This window comes from Phacochoerus africanus, chromosome 10, assembly GCF_016906955.1.
Source record: "Phacochoerus africanus isolate WHEZ1 chromosome 10, ROS_Pafr_v1, whole genome shotgun sequence".
Lineage (NCBI taxonomy): Eukaryota > Metazoa > Chordata > Mammalia > Artiodactyla > Suidae > Phacochoerus > Phacochoerus africanus.
The window spans coordinates 130,536,720-130,558,201 of NC_062553.1; the positions used below are offsets into that span (position 1 = coordinate 130,536,720).

At 42.9% G+C, this 21,482-nt stretch overlaps 1 long non-coding RNA gene across 2 annotated transcripts in view; it reads right to left on the bottom strand.

The window, feature by feature from the left end:
- LOC125137593 (uncharacterized) overlaps window positions 1–21,482 on the bottom strand; it is a 58,211-nt gene that overhangs the window by 2,228 nt on the left and 34,501 nt on the right. For both annotated transcript variants that reach the window (XR_007137442.1, XR_007137443.1), the window contains one exon: window positions 14,439–14,495. This is a non-coding gene — a long non-coding RNA (uncharacterized LOC125137593). The remainder of the gene's footprint in view (window positions 1–14,438; window positions 14,496–21,482) is intronic.

The window sequence follows — 21,482 nt, forward strand, 5'->3', positions numbered from 1 at the left end:
TAGAATTAAATATGATTTTACAACAGCTGCACATATCCACAAAACAGATATCACTTCACCAATTTCCTGCTTGTTGCATGTTTAAATTATTTTCTTTTTCGTTCTTTCTTTTGCTTTTAGGGCCTCACTTGTGGCATATGGAAGTTCCCAGGTTAGGGGGTCAAACCAGAGCTGCAACTGCTGGCCTGTGACACAGCAAGGCCAGATCTGCGGTCTGCAGCCTACACCACAGCTCAGGGCAATGCAGGATCCTTAACCCACTGAGCAAGGCCAGGGATCCACCCACATCCTCACGGATACTAGTCAGGTTTGCTACCACCGAGCCAAAACAGGAACCCCTAAATTCTTTTCACTCCTTTGCCATTATAAACAATGGTGCAACATACCTACACATGGTGAACACAGCTAAACTTGCTTTCACTCTTGATTATTTCCTTAAGATAAATTCCTAAAAGTGGAATTTCTAGATTAGGCTGAATGCAGATCTGCCGGTTTTCCCTAACAATAACACCAACTAAATATACACACAATTTCTAAGTGGCCTCTGTCCAACCCCCTCACCAGTAATGAGGTTGTTTTGTTTTGGTTTACATTTAATCTTTTTCATTGTACTAATTTTGTCAGCCACCTGAAGTCTCAACGAGAACATATGGGATATAAATAAATAAAACAAAAAGAAAACTTCCACAAAATAAAAAGCCATGTGGTGCACATCTAAAAATTAGCTTAGCTAAGATGTTTCTAAATATTCATGTCAAAAATTACCTACATGCATAAAAATATATGATTGGAGTCGCTGGTCCTTTGCTGAAATTCTATTCGATGCCACGTCATTCCCCCCAGTCCTTCCACACACCTGCCAAAAATACAAGATTCCAGAAAGGAAGTTCTGTACAAACTCAAACTACTGTTAATCATTTTCATCTCCGGTGCACATGCACAAGCCACTAAAGCTGATGGTTCACCAAGTTTCAGAGCAAACTAAAAAGCAGACAGAGTGTCAGAATTTGTATCGTCCAGCAACAGAAGGTAGCCAGAGAAGGCATTGTACTGACCACGTCTTAAAAAGAACACAATGTTATGATGTAAAATATCCACTGTGGTCCAATCACCTTTGCCATAAGCCGCGTTGTTACACGTACCAGTGTATTCCAGGGACTATAGAAGAAAATGCCCTTACGGACCAACCCTCATGTAGGCACGAACTTTGGGGTCTTCCGTAGCTCTAAGGGTGGATTTGTGTTATTTCATCCCGGTTCTTATCTGAGTCCCTTTTTAAGTAACTGTATAAAATTTCAAGGTAGGTATGTAGCTGTCAGCCTAGAGCCAGGTAAAATGACCTGCTCAGTACCTGGAATGAAACATGGACCCTGGGCCTTATTATTAGCATTACGTTCTCATGAATTGTACTGATGTTTCTGAGGGTAAATGGGCTGGAGGCTGTCGTGAATTATTAAATAGTTTCCCTCCAAAATTCATGTTGACCTTGAATTTCGCAATGTGAACTTACTCAGAATAGGGTCTTTACAGATGTAAATAATTTCATTACGATGACGTCATACTAGATTAGGAGGGCCCTGAATTCAACAACTGGTGTCTTTAGAAGAAGACCTTGTGGGAGTTCTCACTGTGGCTCAGTGGGTTAAGAACCCAGCATAGTGTCCCTGAGAAGGGGGGTTCGATTCCTGGCCTCGCGCAGTAGGTCAAGGATCCGCAGTGGGTTAATGATCTGCACGGCACAGGTGCAGCTTGGCTCCAGCATTGTTGTGGCCGGGGTGTACGTAGACTGCGCACCTCCAATTCAACCCTTAGCCCAGCAACTTCCAGGTGCCACAGATGTAGCCATAAAAGGGGGAAAAAAAATAAAAAAAGGAGTTCCCGTCGCAGCTCAGTGGTTAACTAGGAACCGTGAGGGTGCGGGTTCGATCCCTGGCCTTGCTCAGTGGGTTAAAGAACCTGGCATTGCCCTGAGCTGTGGTGCAGGTCACAGACGCGGCTTGGATGCTGTGTTGCTGCGGCTGTGGTGTAGGCGGGCAGCTACGGCTCCGATTGGACCCCTGGCCTGGGAACCTCCATATGCCACAGGTGCGGCCCTAGAAAAGGCAAACAAGACCAAAAATAAATAAATAAAAAATAGAAAAAGGAAAAGATCTTGTGACTACACAGAGATGCACAGGGAGAACAGCATGTGGAGACGGAGATAGAGACGGGAGCGAGGGATCTAGCAGCCAAGGAATGCCAAGCAGCTGCCAGCAGTGAGGGAAAAGGCAGAGAGAAGAGATTCTCCCTCGGAGCTTCCAGGAGGAACCAGCTACCAACACCTTGATTTTGAACTTCAGCCTCCAAAATTGTGAGACAATACGCTTCTGTTGATTTAGGCCTGTTTGTGGTACTGAGTCAAGTATGTTGCTACAAAAAGCATCCATAGGAGTAGCTCAGTGGTCATGGACTAGTATCCATGAGGACACAGGTTCGATCCCTGGCCTCACTCAGTGGGTTAAGAATCTGGCGTTGCCATGAGCTGTGGTGTAGGTCGCAGATGCAGCTTGGACCTGGAGTTGCTGTAGTTGTGGCTGGCAGCTGCAGTTCCTATTTGACCCCTAGCCTGGGAACTTCCCCATGCCACACATGCATCCCTAAAAAAGAAAAAAAAAAAATCTATAAGGCTTTTAATGTAGTCTAGCTATGGCATCTGTCACCAGGCTGATTGGCCAGGACTGACTGACTGATCTGGCATCTTAGTCCAGAATTCCCTTCCTCTGAGAGTTCCATGTATGTTCTTCCCAAGTGTCAACTCAAAAAGAATGACGTTGCCAAACTGACAAAGTCTATTCTTAGTCAGGATATATGGGGAGTTCTGATCCCCGGCTGCATCTTTCCAGCAAGCATTGACAGCCCTCTGCAAGCAAATGCAGGAGGTTAGCCAAATCTGTTTCACAAAGTACCTCTCTCCACCTGATATTTTGTTGTCCCATCAGTCAGGTCAGAGCTCCCTATCAGTTTCACTCAGAAAACACATAAATTACAGAAGACTGAACTTAGACAAGCCTTGACTCTGGTGAAATTCTCGTCATTTCAAAGACAAATCATTATATTTTCACTGACACTGCAGCAGAGAGGATATCCTTTATGACTGGACTATAATAGTAGAAACTGAAAAATATTTCGTTTACTCTTCTTAAATTAGTATTCACCCCATAAAGCAAGGCTCTGAATTAAAGTGAAACTTCCTGTGTGTGGAGTGGACCCAGGACAATCAATCACAACCACAGGAAACTCCGTTAAGTACAAACCTAGTCCATTCCTTTCCGTTATGAAAAGGAAATCTTGACATCGATAATTTTTATTTTCTTAGAAGTCAGCGTTACTATACACAAAATGGAAACTCTCATTTTGATCTGTACAGAGAAAGAAAACCAGTTACCTAAATAAATCACTGAGGCGAGAGATTCTGAGCCGGGGTCAGCCTCGAGCATTCAGTGGTCTTGGCTTTGCTAAATCTAAGCTACGTGGAGATATAACCACAGAAATATTTTACTTAGAGATCAGCTAGGCAACGCTTGATGATTTAGTTCACTGAAAAAAGTGATAATTGCAGCTCATTAGAAGCTACCTAAGCTTTCTAGGCCTCATCTATGAAAAGAGATTACCAGTGATAATTATTTATTGAATTACTTTAATATTCACTTGGTGGAAATACTAGTATGTATAATATTAGAAAACTACTTTAAGAAACATAGATGAAATATTCTGTAAAACACCAAAACAGAAATTCTGCAGCCTCTTTGCAAAAGCTGGTTCTAGAAACACAAGAAGCCCTGAAATGAGTCTAATAAAGAGGAAGGGAAGTCAGAGTTCCTGTGGAGGCTCAGCAGAAACAAATCTGACTGGCATCTGTGAGGATGCAGGTTGGCTCCTGGCCTCGCTCAGTGGATTAAGGATCTGGGGTTGCCGAGAGCTGTGGTATAGGTCGAAGATGTGGCTTGGATCCTGCATTGCTGTGGCTGTGGTATAGGCCAGCAGCTACAGCTCTGATTCAGCCCCTAGCCCGGGAACCTCCATATGCTGAGGGTGTGGCCCTAAAAAGACAAAAAAAAAGAAGAAGAGAAGCAGGACTTAGCGTTAACGACTATAGAGTTGTTGTGTGTTTCCCTTTCTTTTTTGTTAAAGTATAATTAGTTTGCAATGTTGTATTAAAGTATACAGCAAAGTGATTAAATTATATATGTTCTTTTTTAGATTCTTTTCCATTATAGGTGAAGATATTGAGTACAGTTCCCTGTCACTTCACGTATTTTATATACAGTAGTGTATACTTATTAATCCCAGACTCCTAACTTAGCTCCCGCCACGCCTGCTATACCCTTTGGTAACCAAAAGTCTGTTTTCTGTGTCCAGGAGTCTATTACTGATGTGCTGCCCTTCTGCTTCCTTGTGCCCTTTGCCTACCCTCTTCTGGCCTCTGATACCCCACACTGTTACTGCATCATTCTTTCTTTTTTTTTTCTTTTTTTTTGTCTTTTTGCCATTTCTTGGGCCGCTCCCAGCGGCATATGGGAGGCTCCCAGGCTAGGGGTCTAATCAGAGCCGTAGCCACCAGCCTACCCCACAGCCACAGCAATGAGAGATCCGAGCCTCGTCTGCGACCTACACCACAGCTCACAGCAACGCCAGATCCTTAACCCACTGAGCAAGGGCAGGGACCGAACCCGCAACCTCATGGTTCCTAGTCGGATTCGTTAACCACTGCGCCACGACGGGAACTCCTACAGCATCATTCTTAGCTTTCTTGACTTCTAACCTTTCGAGAATCTGATGAAATGTTGTCACCACACACACATACACAAAAGACGTATATACTCACCACTCAAATAAGATTTAATAATAACTTGTATAAGATTTCTAAGAGCATCCAGGCCTTCCAAGAGTATTCATGGACTCTTTGCCTCAACCACTTACCAAATCTAAGAATCCAATAAGCGCATTCATACTCAATTGCAATAAAGCTTAATGCTCGGCCATGCTCTCCTTCCAAGAGAATTTTAAGGGAGGTGTCGTCTCTGCTAACTGATGCAATGGATCTAAATGATATATCTGTCACTGGAAATGCGAGAGGGGCGTTCTGCCTCCCAAGGGCGCCTTCCTGACCCTAAAATCAAACCTTGTATAAGGTAAACTTAATTTTGGATGCTCTCCCTGGAACCCAAGCAAAATATATAAAATTGAACTCATGTGTCCCCCAGAAACGAATTCCTCTCCCATTGCCTTCATCATCTAGATTCAGAATCTTGGAATTAGTGTGATGCTCAATTCTTTTCCCCATATCTCATCAGATACCACCATTTCCTTTATGATGTCTTTCACATCTGTCTCTTCCTCTACGTGGTGCTTTCCTGTTGCTGCTGTGACCAATTACCGTCTATTTAGCGGCTTAAAACAACACAAATTTATTCTCCTACACTTCGGGAGGCCAGAAGTCCCAAATGAGTCTTACAGGGATAAAATCAAGGTGGTGAGAAGGCTGATTCCTTCTGGAAGCTTCAGAGAAGAATCTGTTTCTAACCCCTCCAGCTTCTAGAAACTGCCCACATTGCTGAGCTTGTGGCCATGTCACGCCAATCTCTTGTTCCTTAGTGACCTTGCCGTCTCTTAATACTGACCCTCCCGCCTCTCTCTTCCGAAGACGGTTGTCATTACATTAGACACATCTGGATGGTCCCGGGTCCTTTCCATCTCAAGATCCTTAATCACATCTGCAAAGTGCCTTTTAACATCCAAGAGAGCACATTCACAGGTTGTAGGGACGAGGACACTGACGTCTTTGGGGACCATTACTCAGCCTGCCATGTTCTACACCTCTTCTTCAACCCCAGTTTTGGTCCTTATCTGTACCCCTCCATTGCTTCAACATTTTCCTAACTGGCTTTCCTGACCCACACCTCTCTCCCAATTCTGGATCTGATAAATATTCATCCAGACTTCGTTCTTCATCCTGGCCCCACACCCATTCCAAGACCCTGACTCTAGCTCACTCTGGCCCAGCACAGGTCACTCCTGCCACACTCATCTCTACACTGTCCCTACACACACACACACACACACACACACACACACACACACACACACAGCCTTACCCAGCATTTTCAGGGAACTCCTTTCTGAAGAGAAAACCCGTAAGGTTAAATGTTAAGGATGTAAAGAGATGCCAGGCAGGGTAAGAGCATCCCTGGCAGAGGGAACAGCATGTGTGAAAGTTCTAAGACTGAGAAGAGCTTATTGTCACGGCACTGAAAGGACTGCCAGATTGCTGGTGTAGCTGGAACAGAGTGAGCAGACAGGGGCGCGGCAAGAGGTATCTTCACAGGGAAAAACAGGGGCACATCACGTAAAGATTTTTTTGTTTTTACGGTCATCGAATCAGAGCTGCAAATGCCGGCTCTGCCACAGCCACAGCATCACTGCCATCACTCACCCACTGAGCAAAGCCAGGGGTGGAACCCACATCCTCACAGACACCGTGTTGGGTCCTTAACCCACTGAGCCACAGTGGGAACCTCTCACGAATAGTTTTATAGGGGTTTTGTTTTAAGTGCAACAAGAAGCTACTGGGAAGGGAGTTCCCATGGTGGCACAGTGGGTTTAGGATTCAGTGTTGCCACAGCTGTGGTGTAGGTCACGGCTACAGCTCAGATTCAATCCCTGGCCCAGAAACTTCCAGATGCTGCAGGAGTGGGGGGAAAAAGAAGAAAAAGAAGAAGAAGCCACTGGGAGATTGTGAACAGATGACTGGCTCCTAGATAGGTGACCAGGGATAGAAAGAACAATAGCAGAATTAGACCATTAGGAGCTTATTGAAGCTACTACAATCATCCAGACTAGAAATATCAGTGGCTTGGGTTCAGATAAGGGCAGGAGAGATGAAGACAAGTGGATGTAGCCAAGATCTATTCTGGGGGTAGCAGAGAAGGGAGCTAGAGGTGGGAGAGGGAAAATCCAGGAGAAGTCCTAGATTCCCGGCGTGGTGGGAACAGAGGGTTACACAGCAGTGACCCTTTACTAAGGTGAAGAACATTGAGAGATGAACAGGTTTTAGAAAGTAAATAAAGACTGTTCTCTAAAAGCCTAAGATCCTTGAGGGAGTGTCTATGGTTTAAACTTTGCTTCCCAGGACACACCAGCACGGAGCACACCGCCTGACACGGGGAATACAACTGAACTGGGTTTGATAACAATCATGTAACATCCTGATGACTCACTGCTTATAAAAGGGGATTCAGCGCATTTAAATGAAATATGAAACAGACATAGGATATAGTTAAAGGATTGACATTTCCAATTTATACATGAAATGACAGTGGTAAGTTACTGTCTTCTACATGTATGAGCCTTATGTAAAGCAAAGAACATTTTTTATTGAATATCTGATGTAAGGAAAGTCTGATGCTCGGGAGTTCCCATCGTGGCGAAGGGCTTAATGAATCCAACTAGGAAACATGAGGTTGTGGGTTCGATCCCTGGCCTCGCTCAGTGGATTAAGGATCTGGCATTGCCCCAAGCTGTGGTGTAGGTTGCAGACATGGCTCGGATCCCGCGTTGCTGGGGCTCTGGCGTAGGCTGGTGGCTACAGCTCCGATTTGACCCCTAGCCTGGGAACCTCCATATGCTGCAGGAGCGGCCCTAGAAAAGGCAAAAAGACAAAAAAAAAGAAAGAAAGAAAAAGAAAGTCTGATGCCATCAACTGATCCTCTGAGAAGCTGTAAGAACTTCACTGTGTGAGACCGATTTATTAATTACTTGAAGCTCTTAAAGTCTATTGCTTTTGACCCTCAATGTCATGGCATCCTTGCACCTCTAGCTTCAGTAGACAGGGGAGCAAACAAGAGAGCAAGTGACATCCTCTTCATGCCCACCGTTGATGCCTGTCAGATTTAACAGGCTGAGGAGGAATCCTCCAATGACGCAGAGACCAAGTCAGTGTTCAACTTTTAAACTCCGAAGGCAACATGGTGTTTAGCATAATCACGGTGACATGATGTCGCCGTGTCCCAGCTCTACGAGAATATGGGCCATTCATTGTGTGAAAAGGAGAAATCCTATACAAAAGGATACAAGAGTATATCTTCACTGGTGTTTTGCCAAAAGATACCTAGTATCTTCAATAGTTTTCCATAAGTAATTGGCATCTAGTATCCTTACTGTTCCAAGAAAGGCTTTTCAAAAATTGGCACTACTAGAGTTCCTGTTGTGGCTCAGCAGGTTGAGAAACCGACTAGCATCCATGAGGACGTGGGTTCCATCCCTGGCCTCGCTCAGTGGGTTAAAATATCCGGTGTTGCCACAAGCTGCAGTGCAGGTTGCAGATGCAGCTCAGATCTGACATTACTGTGGCTGTGGTGTCGGCCAGCAGTTGCAGCTCCAATTCAACCCCCTAGCCTGGGAACCTCTATATGCCACAAATGTGGCCCTAAAAAAAAAAAAAAAATTGGCATGGGGAGTTACTGACTATCAGATTTGATAGGAGAGATTTCGAACTCAGTTAAATATATCCTGAAATTTTATGTCTTGTCTGAGATCTAAAACAAAAACAAACAAGCAAACAAAAACACTCTAGGATAGCCAAGAAATGTATGTTTAAATATTCTGAAAGAATTAAAAATAGTTATTAATTCCTTACAATCCAGCAATTTTACTCTGGATATACACCCAAAAGAACTGAAAACAAGATCTCAAAAAGATAATTGTACCCCCATGTTCACAGTAGCACTATCTTCAATAGCCAAAAGCTAGAAGTAACCCGTGTCCATCAACAGATGGGTGATAAGCAAAATGTGGTACATATGTACGGTGGAGTATTATACAGCCTTAAAAATGAAGTCAATCCTGACACAGGCTACAACACACATGAATTTGGGGACAGGGATCCAATCCACAGCTTAGCAGCCACCCAAGCCGCTGCAGTTGGATTCTTAACCCACTGCACCACAGCGGGAACTCCAGTAAGGTCGATTTGAAACAATAATGGATGCGTATGGTTACCAAATAATTTTAATGCCCTAGAGAGTTCTTTTATCTAGGATGAGAAAATAGTAGCTCACTTCTCTTCCCTCCAGTCCACATCATGTTCTGCTCAGCTCTGGGGAAACCTTTTCAGAGAATCATAAACAACCTGAAATATGAGTTCGGGGAGGAATAATCAGGAGAGAAAAAGGATCTGAGAAATCCTTTATGAGAAACAACGGAAGGATGACACACTAGCTGTAATGCAAAAAGGCATTTTGTTTCCCTATGGCTGAGAAGAGCAGAATGAAGACCCAGTTTGGGGAGGTACACAGTAAGACAGTTTACAGGTCAGTAGAAGGAGGAACTCTCCAGCAGTTTCCATAGCACGTGATCCTACCCGTCCTGCAGAACTTTCCACTTTCTACCTTTAAGTAAAGCTACCTCCAGAAATGCCTCAATAGCCACGAAACCCCTGGGCGGTGCACATTTTAGTCCCTGAAGTACTCGTTCAATGAATTGAAGCATGTGCGAATGGCTACATAAATGAGTGTCAGAACCAGCCAGAGAGGAAACGGAGCTGTCCCCGGGGGGAAGGCTCCACACGGGCCAGTTACCCCCTCGGCGGAGACGTTATGGAGGACATCCGGGTTTCGTTTCCTTCGCTGGATTAGGTGACGTCTAAAGGCCTTTCAAGCCCTGAAGATCTATGGTTTCACGGCCTGGGTTGAAGCCCTGGCCTTGCCTCTTTGGCAGCACCGGAGCATTAGGCAAAGTCACTTCGGGGCCTTGCTCAAATGGCATGATAGGATATACCCTGTTCATGACACAAAGGATTTGGAAGATCAAAATAACATTTTAAAACACACGAAAACAGAAAACAGAAAAAGAAGGCTAACTGCCTCCCTACCTCGACTGGCCAGAAGTCAGGCATGAACTTTTAGAGGGCTCCCTGGGGGAGGGAGCTGGAAGCCTGGGCTGGGAGGGTCCAGAACCAGAGGAACTGGCTGTCTTAAGGGCTCGTCTCTGAGAGTAAGGCAGTATTAACCCCAAACACTGTGGACCAAAGGGCACAACAATATTAGGCTGGATGATGGTCAGTGTTCTCGGTATTTTTTGTTGCTTGTTTGTTTGATTTTCCTTTTTAGGGCCGCACCCATCGCATTTGGAGGTTCCCAGGCTAGGGGTCAATCAGAGCTATAGCTGCCGGCCTATGCCACAGCCACAGCAACGCTGGATCCTTAACCCATTGCGCGAGGCCAAGAATTGAACCTGCATCCTCATGGATGCTAGTCAGATTTGTTAACCACTGAGCCACGATGGGAACTCCTGATGGTCAGCGTTCTAACTAGAGCAGGTCACTCCCACGAGGGAAGCAACACCTCAAAAGTACACTCTCAGATACTGCTGGGGCATGGGACTAGGAAGCAGCCGCTGAGGCAGGTGTTTCTAGATGGATCACGGTCCCAGCCCCAAGTGGATGGAATTCAGGTTGTCGGAAATTTAAGAACATGAAGTAGGGACCAATGTAGAGAGAAGGAGAGGAAGGCTGAGGCTCAACCCAGGAATTTCAGGTTCTAGCCCAAAAGCGTTAAAATGAATGCCAGGCCCCAGCTGATGGGTCCAGTGCAGCAACAGTACGGCTGCCTTGTTCAAAACAGACTCTCCACCTGCCTAGGGTTAAACTGATAGGAAGAAAGCATCATGGAATACAGATGAATCGGGGAGAGAGGCAGGACTAAACTGGGCAAGGGCCCTGCAATTGATAAAGGGCTGTAGAGCTGTACATGCGTCTCACTTAGCGATTAGATGGCTGCCTCTGGAGTCAGACTGTCTGGAATGGAATCAGAATTGATCCAGTTTGACTAAGGGTGAGCCCCTGCCTTACGTCTCTGTGTCTGCACCTCTTTGGAGATGATAATAGGACCCCTCTCATAGCATGGTCTGGGGTTAAATGAATAATGTGCTAAAGCACTTAGAAGAGCACCTGGCATGCGATGAGCTCCAAGAACTATCAGCAATTACAGATTTTTGCCTAGAGCTCAGGGATCTGTTTTGATCTCCATACCTAGGCCATTCTCTGCTCAACAGTCTATTCTTAAATTACGTCTTTGGTTGCCTTCTTCCAGTGGTTCTCAACCATGCATTCTGGGATGTCTAAGCCCCACCACACCCCCACCCCCAGAGCGCTATACGAGAAGACAAGGTTAAAAAGGACCTTTGTGGCAGTGCCCACGGGAGGCTGCAGCTTTATGTACGTTCCATCTTTTCAGAGTTTAGGATTCTGGAGCTGTAATTCTCGGAGGGCTACTGACTGACTTGGGGGCATGGGGCGGGGGAGCCTACAATCTGGCTGCCCCAGGAGGCCGCGCCTGCACACTCAAGGCATGGTGGGGAGAGACGACAGGGTCTTTGTACCCACTTTCAACTAGGAAGGATCATTCTGTTCCTGGCAGTGTAATTACATGGTCTATCAACGATTGTCATTCTTGGATTATTTTTGTTGCTTCACGGGTGGTGGAAATTCTTTTTGGTGGATTGGTGGAGAGCTTCAGAAATGCTACCATTTTTGGAGGGGGAGTTTGAGGCTTGCATTTTTCTGGAACATCACAGGTCTTTTCACTGTCAGCTAGCAAAGGCTATCCGGGCTGCGAGTAAGGTGTTCTATAAAATCATTATTTTCTCTGTACTGATTTATTTTTGGAAAGTGTAGGTTAAAGCCCAGGAATCTGCTTTGGGGTGATCAGTGAATTTGTAGGGAGGATTTTCCTTTGCTCAGATACTCAGAATTTGATTTTAAATCCATGCAAAGAGGTGGGGTGGAGGGAATGTGCATTCTTTGGGTCACCATTCTATCATCCTAGCCCAGAACTTCCCATAATTCTAGAGTTCCAGAAGTCAGAGGAAGAGCATGGTCCATGATGTATGAGTCTTTGGTGATACTGCCTGGTAGCTATGTGAATAAAGGGTTATATTGCACAAATTTCCAATTTCAGGTTTAAAACATTCAGCTAAAAATGGCATCTAATCAAGAGATTAAGCTTTCGAAGGACTGGCAGTGGCTGGATTATAAACCTGATGAGCTTTATGGTCCATGTGCACACAGAGAATGTCTTTAATGACTGATGAGTAAGCCAAATTTCCATTCTCTTCTCCAAATGGCGATAGATTTTCTTTTTCTCAGTGAACACTGCTCCTGAATACACACAAATGCTAAAACCCAGCTGTTTCTCTTTGTGAGTAAAAAAGCAGTCTTAAATTGGCTTTTATAGCATATACATATCTCTCCCTCTAGTCAAGTGCAACATTCAACAAATAATGTTTTCATTAAAACCCAGTGAACGCTTTTCCTGCTCTTTTCCTCCCTAAATAGTTTTGCCCCCTATTTTTGCATCCAATTCCCAAGAAGTATCGCCAAAATACAATTTTACAAAAAACAATATTAAATTACTGACTTTATTTTGATTGTAGAGTTTCTGATTAAAATTTCCCCATTCATATAACTTTAATTATAGGCTTCATGAAGGAGGTGACTGCAATTTTACCATTTTTACAAACGGATAAATCAGCTTTTGGTTAGAAGATAGGTTAAGGCCACATACACTTCATTAAGTGCCACCAACTGAACAGGGTCCATGACCCTGGATTTCTGAGTCTTATTCCGTGGTAGGGTGTAACTGACATTATCGGAAAAGCTACATTGTCAAAATCAAGTATTTTGGAGGATTCCTTCTTTCATGCTCTATTATATTATATGAATTGAATGTGTTTAATTGGAAATTCATAGCCATTTCAGCCCATACTTGGAAGCTACTTGTGCTAGTTGCTAGGGCTGCCATAGCAAAGTACTACAGAGAGGCTTACACAACAAAAACTTGTTCTCTGACCGTTCCGGAGGTTGCAAGTCCGAGATCAAGGTGTCAGCGGAAGGTGGCTTCTTCTGAGGCCTCTCCCCTTGGCTTGCGAATGGCCGACTTCTTGTGCCTCCACATGGTCCTCCCTCTATGTGCGTCTCTGTCCTACTTTCCTATTCTTATCACACCAGTCAGACTGGATCAAGGCTCTTTCTGGGGACCGCATTTTAACTTGCTCGCCTCTCTTACTAAGATCCTGTCTCCTGGAGTTCCCGTCGTGGCGCAGTGGTTAACGAATCTGACTAGGAACCATGAGGTTGCAGGTTCGATCCCTGACCTTGCTCAGTGGGTTAAGGATCCTCCGTTGCCATGAACTGCGGTGTAGGTCGAAGACGCGGCTCGGATCCCGCGTTGCTGTGGCTCTGGCGTAGGCTGGGGGCTACAGCTCCAATTCGACCCCTAGCCTGGGAACCTCCATATGCCGCGGATGCAGCCCTAGGAAAGACAGAAAGCCAAAAAAAAGAAAAAGATCCTGTCTCCAAATATAGTCTCACTCTGAGGCACGAGGGGTTAGGGCTTCAATGTGAATTCTGGGGGACACAGTTCAGCCCCTAACACTCTCAAAAAACCCAGAAATAGCAATATTAAAACGCCTACATCAGTAGATAGTTTTTTTGTTTTTCAGGGCCTCACCCATGGCATATGGAGGTTCCCAGGCCAGGGGTGGAATCAAAGCTAAAGCTGCTGGCCTACACCACAGCCAGGGCAACGTGGGATCCGAGCCACGTCTGCAACCTACACCACAGCTCACGGCAACACCAGATCCTTAACCCACTGAGCGGGGGCAGGGATCGAACCGGCATCCTCATGGATACTAGTCAGATTTGTTTCCACTGAGCCATGATGGGAAGTCCAATAGATGGTATTTAGTAAGATTTTATTGCGCATGTGAGAACTGGGAGATCTCAAATTTAAAACTGATATGAAGCTCAAGGGCACGGCATTACAGGATGGTTTATAAAGTAAAAAGAGGGAGTTGTTTAACCTTTACAATGACTGGTTATTTCACTGGAGGTTTCCAGATGGTTGGGGGCTGGTTCAAAGTAATTATCTCATACCATATTTAGGATGATAATGACTTTCTTTTATGATTATCAGAAGCATTTACAAGAAATAACCTAAGTTAACTTTTAATAATGTTTAAGAAATAAACATGCTTATGTGGCATAAATGGTTGTGTGAGGAAATTTTCAAGTCCAGTCTCCATCCTGTATTTAATTTTAACAAACAAACAAACAAAAAATCAGACTTTCCATGTTTTTCCTTTGGTTTAGGTGGGAAAAAGTCACCCCACATAACCATTTCTATACAGAAAAATTATATCTAAATTATATTCAAACTGGAGTCAGATTACAGCACAGGTATAGGTTGTTGGGTAATTCCTAAATATTATTGTCAAAGTTTGCAGCCTTTTGGACCAATAAATTTCACAAGCTCGAGGATATCAAAGGCCTATCAGGAACAACAGGGTCCCGGTTATAATGGAAATTAAACACTTGAATGTGTAAACACTTTGGTTAGATATACCTGAGACTTTGTAGGTGAATCCTGCAGTTGGCACACCAAGTTCCTAGGCTCTAGGACCTGGAAAAAACAAAGAGAGTGAATCAGAGTACAGAAAAAACCTTTGGGAAAAAAATGTATATATATAGACACATATATTTTTAATGAGAGTTGCAACATTTACTTCAATTTCTCTCTTGTTTGTTTGGGTTTTGTTTGTTTTTCTTTTTTGCCACACCAGCAGCAGGTGGAAGTTCCCAGGCCAGGGATCGACCTTGCCTTACAGGACAGCAACCATGGCAGTGAAAACGCAGGATCCTTAACCTGCTAGGCCATCAGAGAACTCCCAAGAATATTTTCAAACCAAAGTGGTGTTTCTACTCTTGCTATTTAGTTTAGAGCCATGGACATTCAAAGTCCACAGAGGCTACGATTGCTCTAAAGTGTGAGTCTTCCCACTTAGCTTTAGGGACAGGCCAATCACTAATTTGTATATTACCTGTTAATTCCCATAGATGACTTGTTTACTAGCTGTGATACTTAATTTCCCTAAGCCTCCTTATCCTCATCTCTAAAATAGGGGTAATAACAGTACCTACCTCACAGGGTTGATGTGTGAGTTGAGAGTATTAAAGGTTTGACACAAAGTAAGTAGATAACAAACAGTAGCCAGCATCAGGAGTTACTGTGATGGCTCAGTGGTAACAAATGCAACTGGATCCATGAGGATGTAGCTTCCATCCCTGCCCCCGCTCAGTGGGTTAAGGATCTGGCACTGCCGTGACCTGTGGTATAGGTCACAGATGCGGCTGCAGTGTAGGTCGCAAATATGGCTGGGATCTGGCATTGCTGTGGCGAAGGGCAGAAGCTGCAGCTCTGATCTGACTGTGAGCCTGGGAACTTCCATATGCCGTGAATGGGGAGAAAAGAAAGAAAAAAGGAAGGAAAGAAGGAAGGAAGGAAGGAAGGAAGGAAGGAAGGAAGGAAATTTAGACGAGCCGGCAACATGACTTAATTGGTGTGTCTGAAAGAGAGCTGTGGTGGCAGGGAAGATGGTTGTAGAAGGATGAACAAATAAGATCAGGAATGAAGTGCAACTATTGCCAGGGAGGGTCTAGGTCAAGGCTGGGATAAAGAGGCAGAATTTACAGGACTTGTGACCGATCTGATGGGGAGGTTTTAGAAACAGAAGTAGTTGAAGAATGCCTGCTCTATAGCTCTTACCACAGTGATTATTTGCGCATAATAGGCACTCATAAAGGTTGACAGAATGTAACTATATTACTTATTTCTTTTGACAAGATATGAGTATTTGGTTGAGATACTGCTGCAAAAAATGTGGCTTGAGAGTTATTAGGGTTTACTACCATTTCATGCATGTTTTAATCCACTATTGCAAATGTTTGCGCAAAGGCTTTGGTCAGCTAAAGAGTGCTGATATTAAAATTACAATGATATTTGCAGCTTGCTTGCTTTCTCTCTCCCTTTCTTTTTCTCTTTCTTTCTTTCCTTCCTTCCTTCCTTTCTCTCTCCTTCCTTCCTTTCTTTTCTTTCCTTCCTTCCTTCCTTCCATCATGCCTGCAGCATGGGGAAGTTCCCAGGCCAGGGATCCTACTTCCTTGTGCCTCAGCAGTGACCTGAGCCGTAGCAGTGACAACACCGGATCCTTAACCCCCAGGCCGCCAGAGAACTCTGACCCTTGCAGTTTAGAAGCTCCGGGGCACCGACTATGTAACACAACGGCTGCTGCCCAGACTGCTTCATTTTTTGTTACAGAATATTGGAAAATGGCATGATGTTGGATACAGCTAGAAGGAGCTGCTGTGTGGAAAGCATCAACCAAGGAAAAATAACCATGGTTCTTTGTTGATACATTCACACCTCCCGGTATCGTCACTTCAAAGCTCCTGGCCTCCCATTTGAGTCTGACTTTCAACACTTGTTCTTTTCCATCGTCCCCAGCCCAGTCCTATTACAAATATAAATCAGAGGCTCCCACTCATATTAACTACATCTAATGTGTCCGCCTGGATTATTCTCTCATCTAGGTACGTTTACCAGACTCGAAGTGTCTCCCTGGAGCTTAACAGACCGCCAGTTTCCTGTAGAATAACATTCACTGTAATTCTCCTTTCTCCTTATTCTTATCGATGAAATAAAATTCATATTTTAAGGCAAGACAAGAAAAATTAAATTTTTTTCAATTTATATTTTAATTAAATATTTAATTAAAATCATTTGGAGCAAAAAATGGCCTGCATATTTAAAATCTGTGTAGAATGAACTCAGTCTTTAGAGATGTGCCCCATAGTTAGTGAAAAGGTGGCTTCAAATGAGAAATATATGAAGATGAGAAATAAATCATTTGCATCTCTGTTTTTTATTGAAGTATAGTTAATTTATAATGCTGTGTTAGTTTCAAGTATATGGCAAAGTGATTAAGTTTTATGTATATATTCTTTTTCAGATTCTTTTCCATTATAGGTTATTACAAGCTATTGAGTGTAGTTCTGTGTGGAGACAGGGAAGCGGGGAAGGGCAAATAAGGGTAAGGGATTACGAGGTACAAACTAATATCTATACAATAAATAAGCTACGAGGATATAGATATACAATACTGGGGAGTTCCCGTCATGGCTCAGTGGAAAGGAATCCGACTAGGAAGCATGAGGATGCGGGTTTGATCCCTGGCCTTGCTCAGTGGGTTAAAGGATCCACTGTTGCCGTGAGCTGTGGCGTAGGTCGTAGGTGGCAGACGTGGCTCGGATCTGGTGTTGCTGTGGCTGTGGTGCAGCCCAGGTGGCTACAGATCCGACTCGACCCGTGGTCTAGGAACCTCCATATGCTGCAGGTGCAGCCCTAAAAAACCAAAAAAAAAAAAAAAAGGATATAGTATATAATATTGGGAATAGAGTCAATACTATATAATAACTATAAATGGAGAATAACCTTTAAAAATTGTGAATCCCTATGTTGTACACCTGAGCCTTATATGGTAAAGTATATTTCAATTTTTTTAATAAAAATTAAAAATAAAAACTAGTGAACAAGTTCTTCAAAGTTACAGAATACAAGATACATATAAAAACCACTTATATTTCTATACAGTAGCAATAGTTTCAGAACAAACTGAAAATGAAATTAAGGAAATAATTTCACTTGTAATAACATCAAAAAGAACAGCATAGGAGTTCACGTTGTGGCTCAGTGGGTTAAGAATCTGACATAGTGTTGTGAGGATAGGGGTTCTATCCCTGGCCTTGCTCAGTCAGTTAAGGATCTGGTATTGCCACAAGCTATGTCACAGATCACAGATACAGCTCAGATCCGGTGTTACTGTGGCTGTGGCATAAGCCTGAAGCTGTAGCTCCAATTTGGCCCCTAGACTGCGAACCTCCATATGCCACAGATGTGGCCATAAAAAACAAACAAAAAGGAGTTCCCGTCGTGGCGCAGTGGTTAACGAATCCGACTAGGAACCATGAGGTTGCGGGTTCGGTCCCTGCCCTTGCTCAGTGGGTTAACGATCCGGTGTTGCCGTGAGCTGTGGTGTAGGTTACAGACGCGGCTCGGATCCCGCGTTGCTGTGGCTCTGGCGTAGGCCGGTGGCTACAGCTCCGATTCAACCCCTAGCCTGGGAACCTCCATATGCCGCCGGGAGCGGCCCAAGAAATAGCAACAACAACAAAAAAAAAAGACAAAAAGAGACAAAAAAAACTGAAGAAGAACAAAATGAACAAAATAGGAATATATTTAACAAAAAAGTATAAAACTCATACTTTGGGAGTTCCCGTCGTGGTACAGTGGTTAATGAATCCGACTAGGAACCAGGAGGTTGCAGGTTCGATCCCTGCCCCCGCTCAGTGGGTTAAGGATCTGGCGTTGCCGTGAGCTGTGGTGTAGGTCGCAGACGCGGCTCGGATCCTGCATTGCTGTGGCTCTGGTGTAGGCTGGTGGCTACAGCTCCGATTTGACCCCTAGCCTGGGAACCTCCATATGCTGTGGGAGCGGCCCAAGAAATGGCAAAAAGACCAAAACAAACAAACAAACAAACAAAAAAACTCATACTTTGAGAACTACAAGTCATTCTTAAAGAAATTTTAAAAGGTTAAATAAAGAAATGGAAACACATGAATACATTATGGTATAAAGATGGCAATACTCAATACCAAAAATCCAGCTGGCTTCTTTGCAGAAATTAGAAAGCTGACCCTAAAATTCATATGAAATTTCAAGGAACCATGAAGTAGTCAAAACACTGTCTTGGAAAAGAAGAACAAAGCTGGAGGTCTTACACCTCAATTTCAAAACTTACTACAAAGCTACAGTAATCAAGATAGTGTGCAACTGGCATATGTACATACATATAGATTAAGGAAATAAGACTTGAGAGTCCAAAAATAAACCTTTACATTTACAGTTAGTTTATTTTAACTAAGTTCTCAAAAAAATTAATGGGAGTAATGAATAGTCTTCTCAACAACTGGTGCTGGGAACAACTGTATATTCACTTGCAGAAAAATAAAATTGGACTCCTACCTCACATTGTATAAAAAATTTTTACTAACAATCACTGAAAGACCTAAATATAAGAGCTAAAACTATGGAACTCATAGAAGAAAACACAGGTGTAAATCTTTGTGACTTGGGTGAGGCAATAATTTCTTGGATATGACACCAAAAGCACAAACAACCAAAGAAAAGAATAGAAGAAATTCTGTACCTCAAAGCACACCACCAATAAGTGAAAAGACAATCAAGAGAATGAGAGAAAATATTTGCAAATCAAATATCTGAAAAGGGACTTGTATCCAGAATATATATAGAACATTTTCAACTCAACATAATAAGACAACACAGCTGAAAAATGTCCAAAGGATCTGAACAGACATTTCTCCAAAAAGTATACACAAATGACCAACATACACATGACAAAAGATGCTCAACCTCATTAACCATCATGGACATGCAAATCAAAACCACACAAAAGTACATCACATACACTAAAATTACTATCACCAAAGAGACAGAAAATAACAAGTTTTGGTAAGGATGTGGAAAAATTGAAACCCTCATACATTACTGGTGGGAATGTAAAATGGTACAGGTGCTTAGAAACAATCTGGAATTTCCTCAAAAGGTTAAACACAGTTACCATATGATCTACCAATTCTACTCCTAGTTACATGCCCAAGCTAAATAAAATCCTATGTACAGGTAAACGTTAATGCAAATGCTCATAACAGCATTATTCGTAACAGCCAAAATTTGGAAACAACCCAAATGCCTATCAACTGATGCGTGGATAAATAAATGTGGTATATCTATACAACTGAATATTATTTGGCAATAAAAAGGAATGAAGTACTGATAAATGCTACAACATGGACGAACCTTGAAAACATTATGCAACATGAAAGAAACCATTCACAAAAGACTGTATATTGTAGGATTCCATTTATTGTATGATTCTGGAAATATCCAGAATAAGCAAATCTGCAGAGACAGAAAGGAGATTAATGGTTCCCTAGAGCTAGGGATAAGGTAGAATTGGGGAAATGGAGAGTAACTGCTAATAGGTAAGGGGTTTCTTCTTGGGATGATGAAAATGTCCTAAAATTGATCTTGGTGACTGCGGTGCAACCCTGTGACTATACTAAAAACCACTGAAGTATATACCTAAAGTGGGTAAATTGTATATATGTGAATTTATTTCAATAAAGCTGTTATTAAATCAAATTTACAGGCATTCGCTGGTGGCTCAGCAAGATCCAGCATTGTCACTGCTATGTCTCAATACCTGGCCTGGGAACTTCAGCATGCTGCTGGCATGGCACAGCATGGTATGGCATGGCATAAAGTAAAGTAAAATAAAATAAAATAATAAATACACAGTCTATTAATGTTGGTTAACATAGTACACTAACTCGATACTTGTTATGCTTTCTTACCAAAAAAAAAAAATACATATATATATAAAATGATTCTTATACCACTATTTTAGGAAAGAAAACAAAATAGAACTGGTATTTTCCTAGGCCAGTAAATTCTTATCTGGTTCATAATACCAACCAATTTAACAAAGATATCAGCTATTTCATTATTAAACATGGATATTATCTGAAATATTACATGGCACCTTTGGGGTAAGAAAGGAAAAAAAAGTAAAGAAACTATTGAAATATGGCCTAATCATTATTTGTTGTGAAATTCCAATTCTAGATCTAGAAAAAAATCTGTGAAATTAGCTCTAGCATAGGAATTATATTACATGTTATAGGGGAACATGACATAATATTAAAGAATTATTGAGAGACTAACCATAGCAAGGTTCAGAAACTATTACTAGAGGCGTGGTCGAATCGGAGCTGCAGCTGCCAGTTGATGCCACAGCCACAGCAACGCAGGGTCCAAGCCATGTCTGCGACCTACACCACAGCTCATAGCAATGCCAGATCCCCAACCCACTGAGCAAGGCCAGGGACCGAACCTGCAGCCTCACGGATACTAGATGGAACTGTTTCTTCTGAGCCACGATGGGAACTCCCCCAAAAAACTATTTCTAAAACTCTGTGACGAAGCTTAAATAACCTCAGATTCATCTGAGATTAGCAATGTCCAGGGTATTTCAATTTTTATAATGCACAAAACCAGAAACAATCATCTGCATACTTAAGGCATGTGATCTTTCTAAAAAACAGGTTCTCTAGTGCATGAAAGGACTAGAAAAATACATAAAAGAATCATTACTAACTGACATTGACAGAAATGTTATCAGATTTGATAGTCACCACTATTTCAGGTTGGCCTTTTTCCTGGCACATGGATGCACTTCCCATCACTTTGAAGTTAAACACAGCCTTATGACTTTTTAAAATCAATATTTTAATGTAAGTAGAATATTCATATTTTTAAATTATTATTTGTATGGCCACACCCACAACATATGTAAGTTCCTGGGCCAGGGGATCAGAGCCGCAGCTGCAACCTACACTGCAGTATGGCAACGCTGGATCCTTTAACCCAGTGCACCAGGCTGGGGATTGCACCTGTGCCTCCACAGTGACC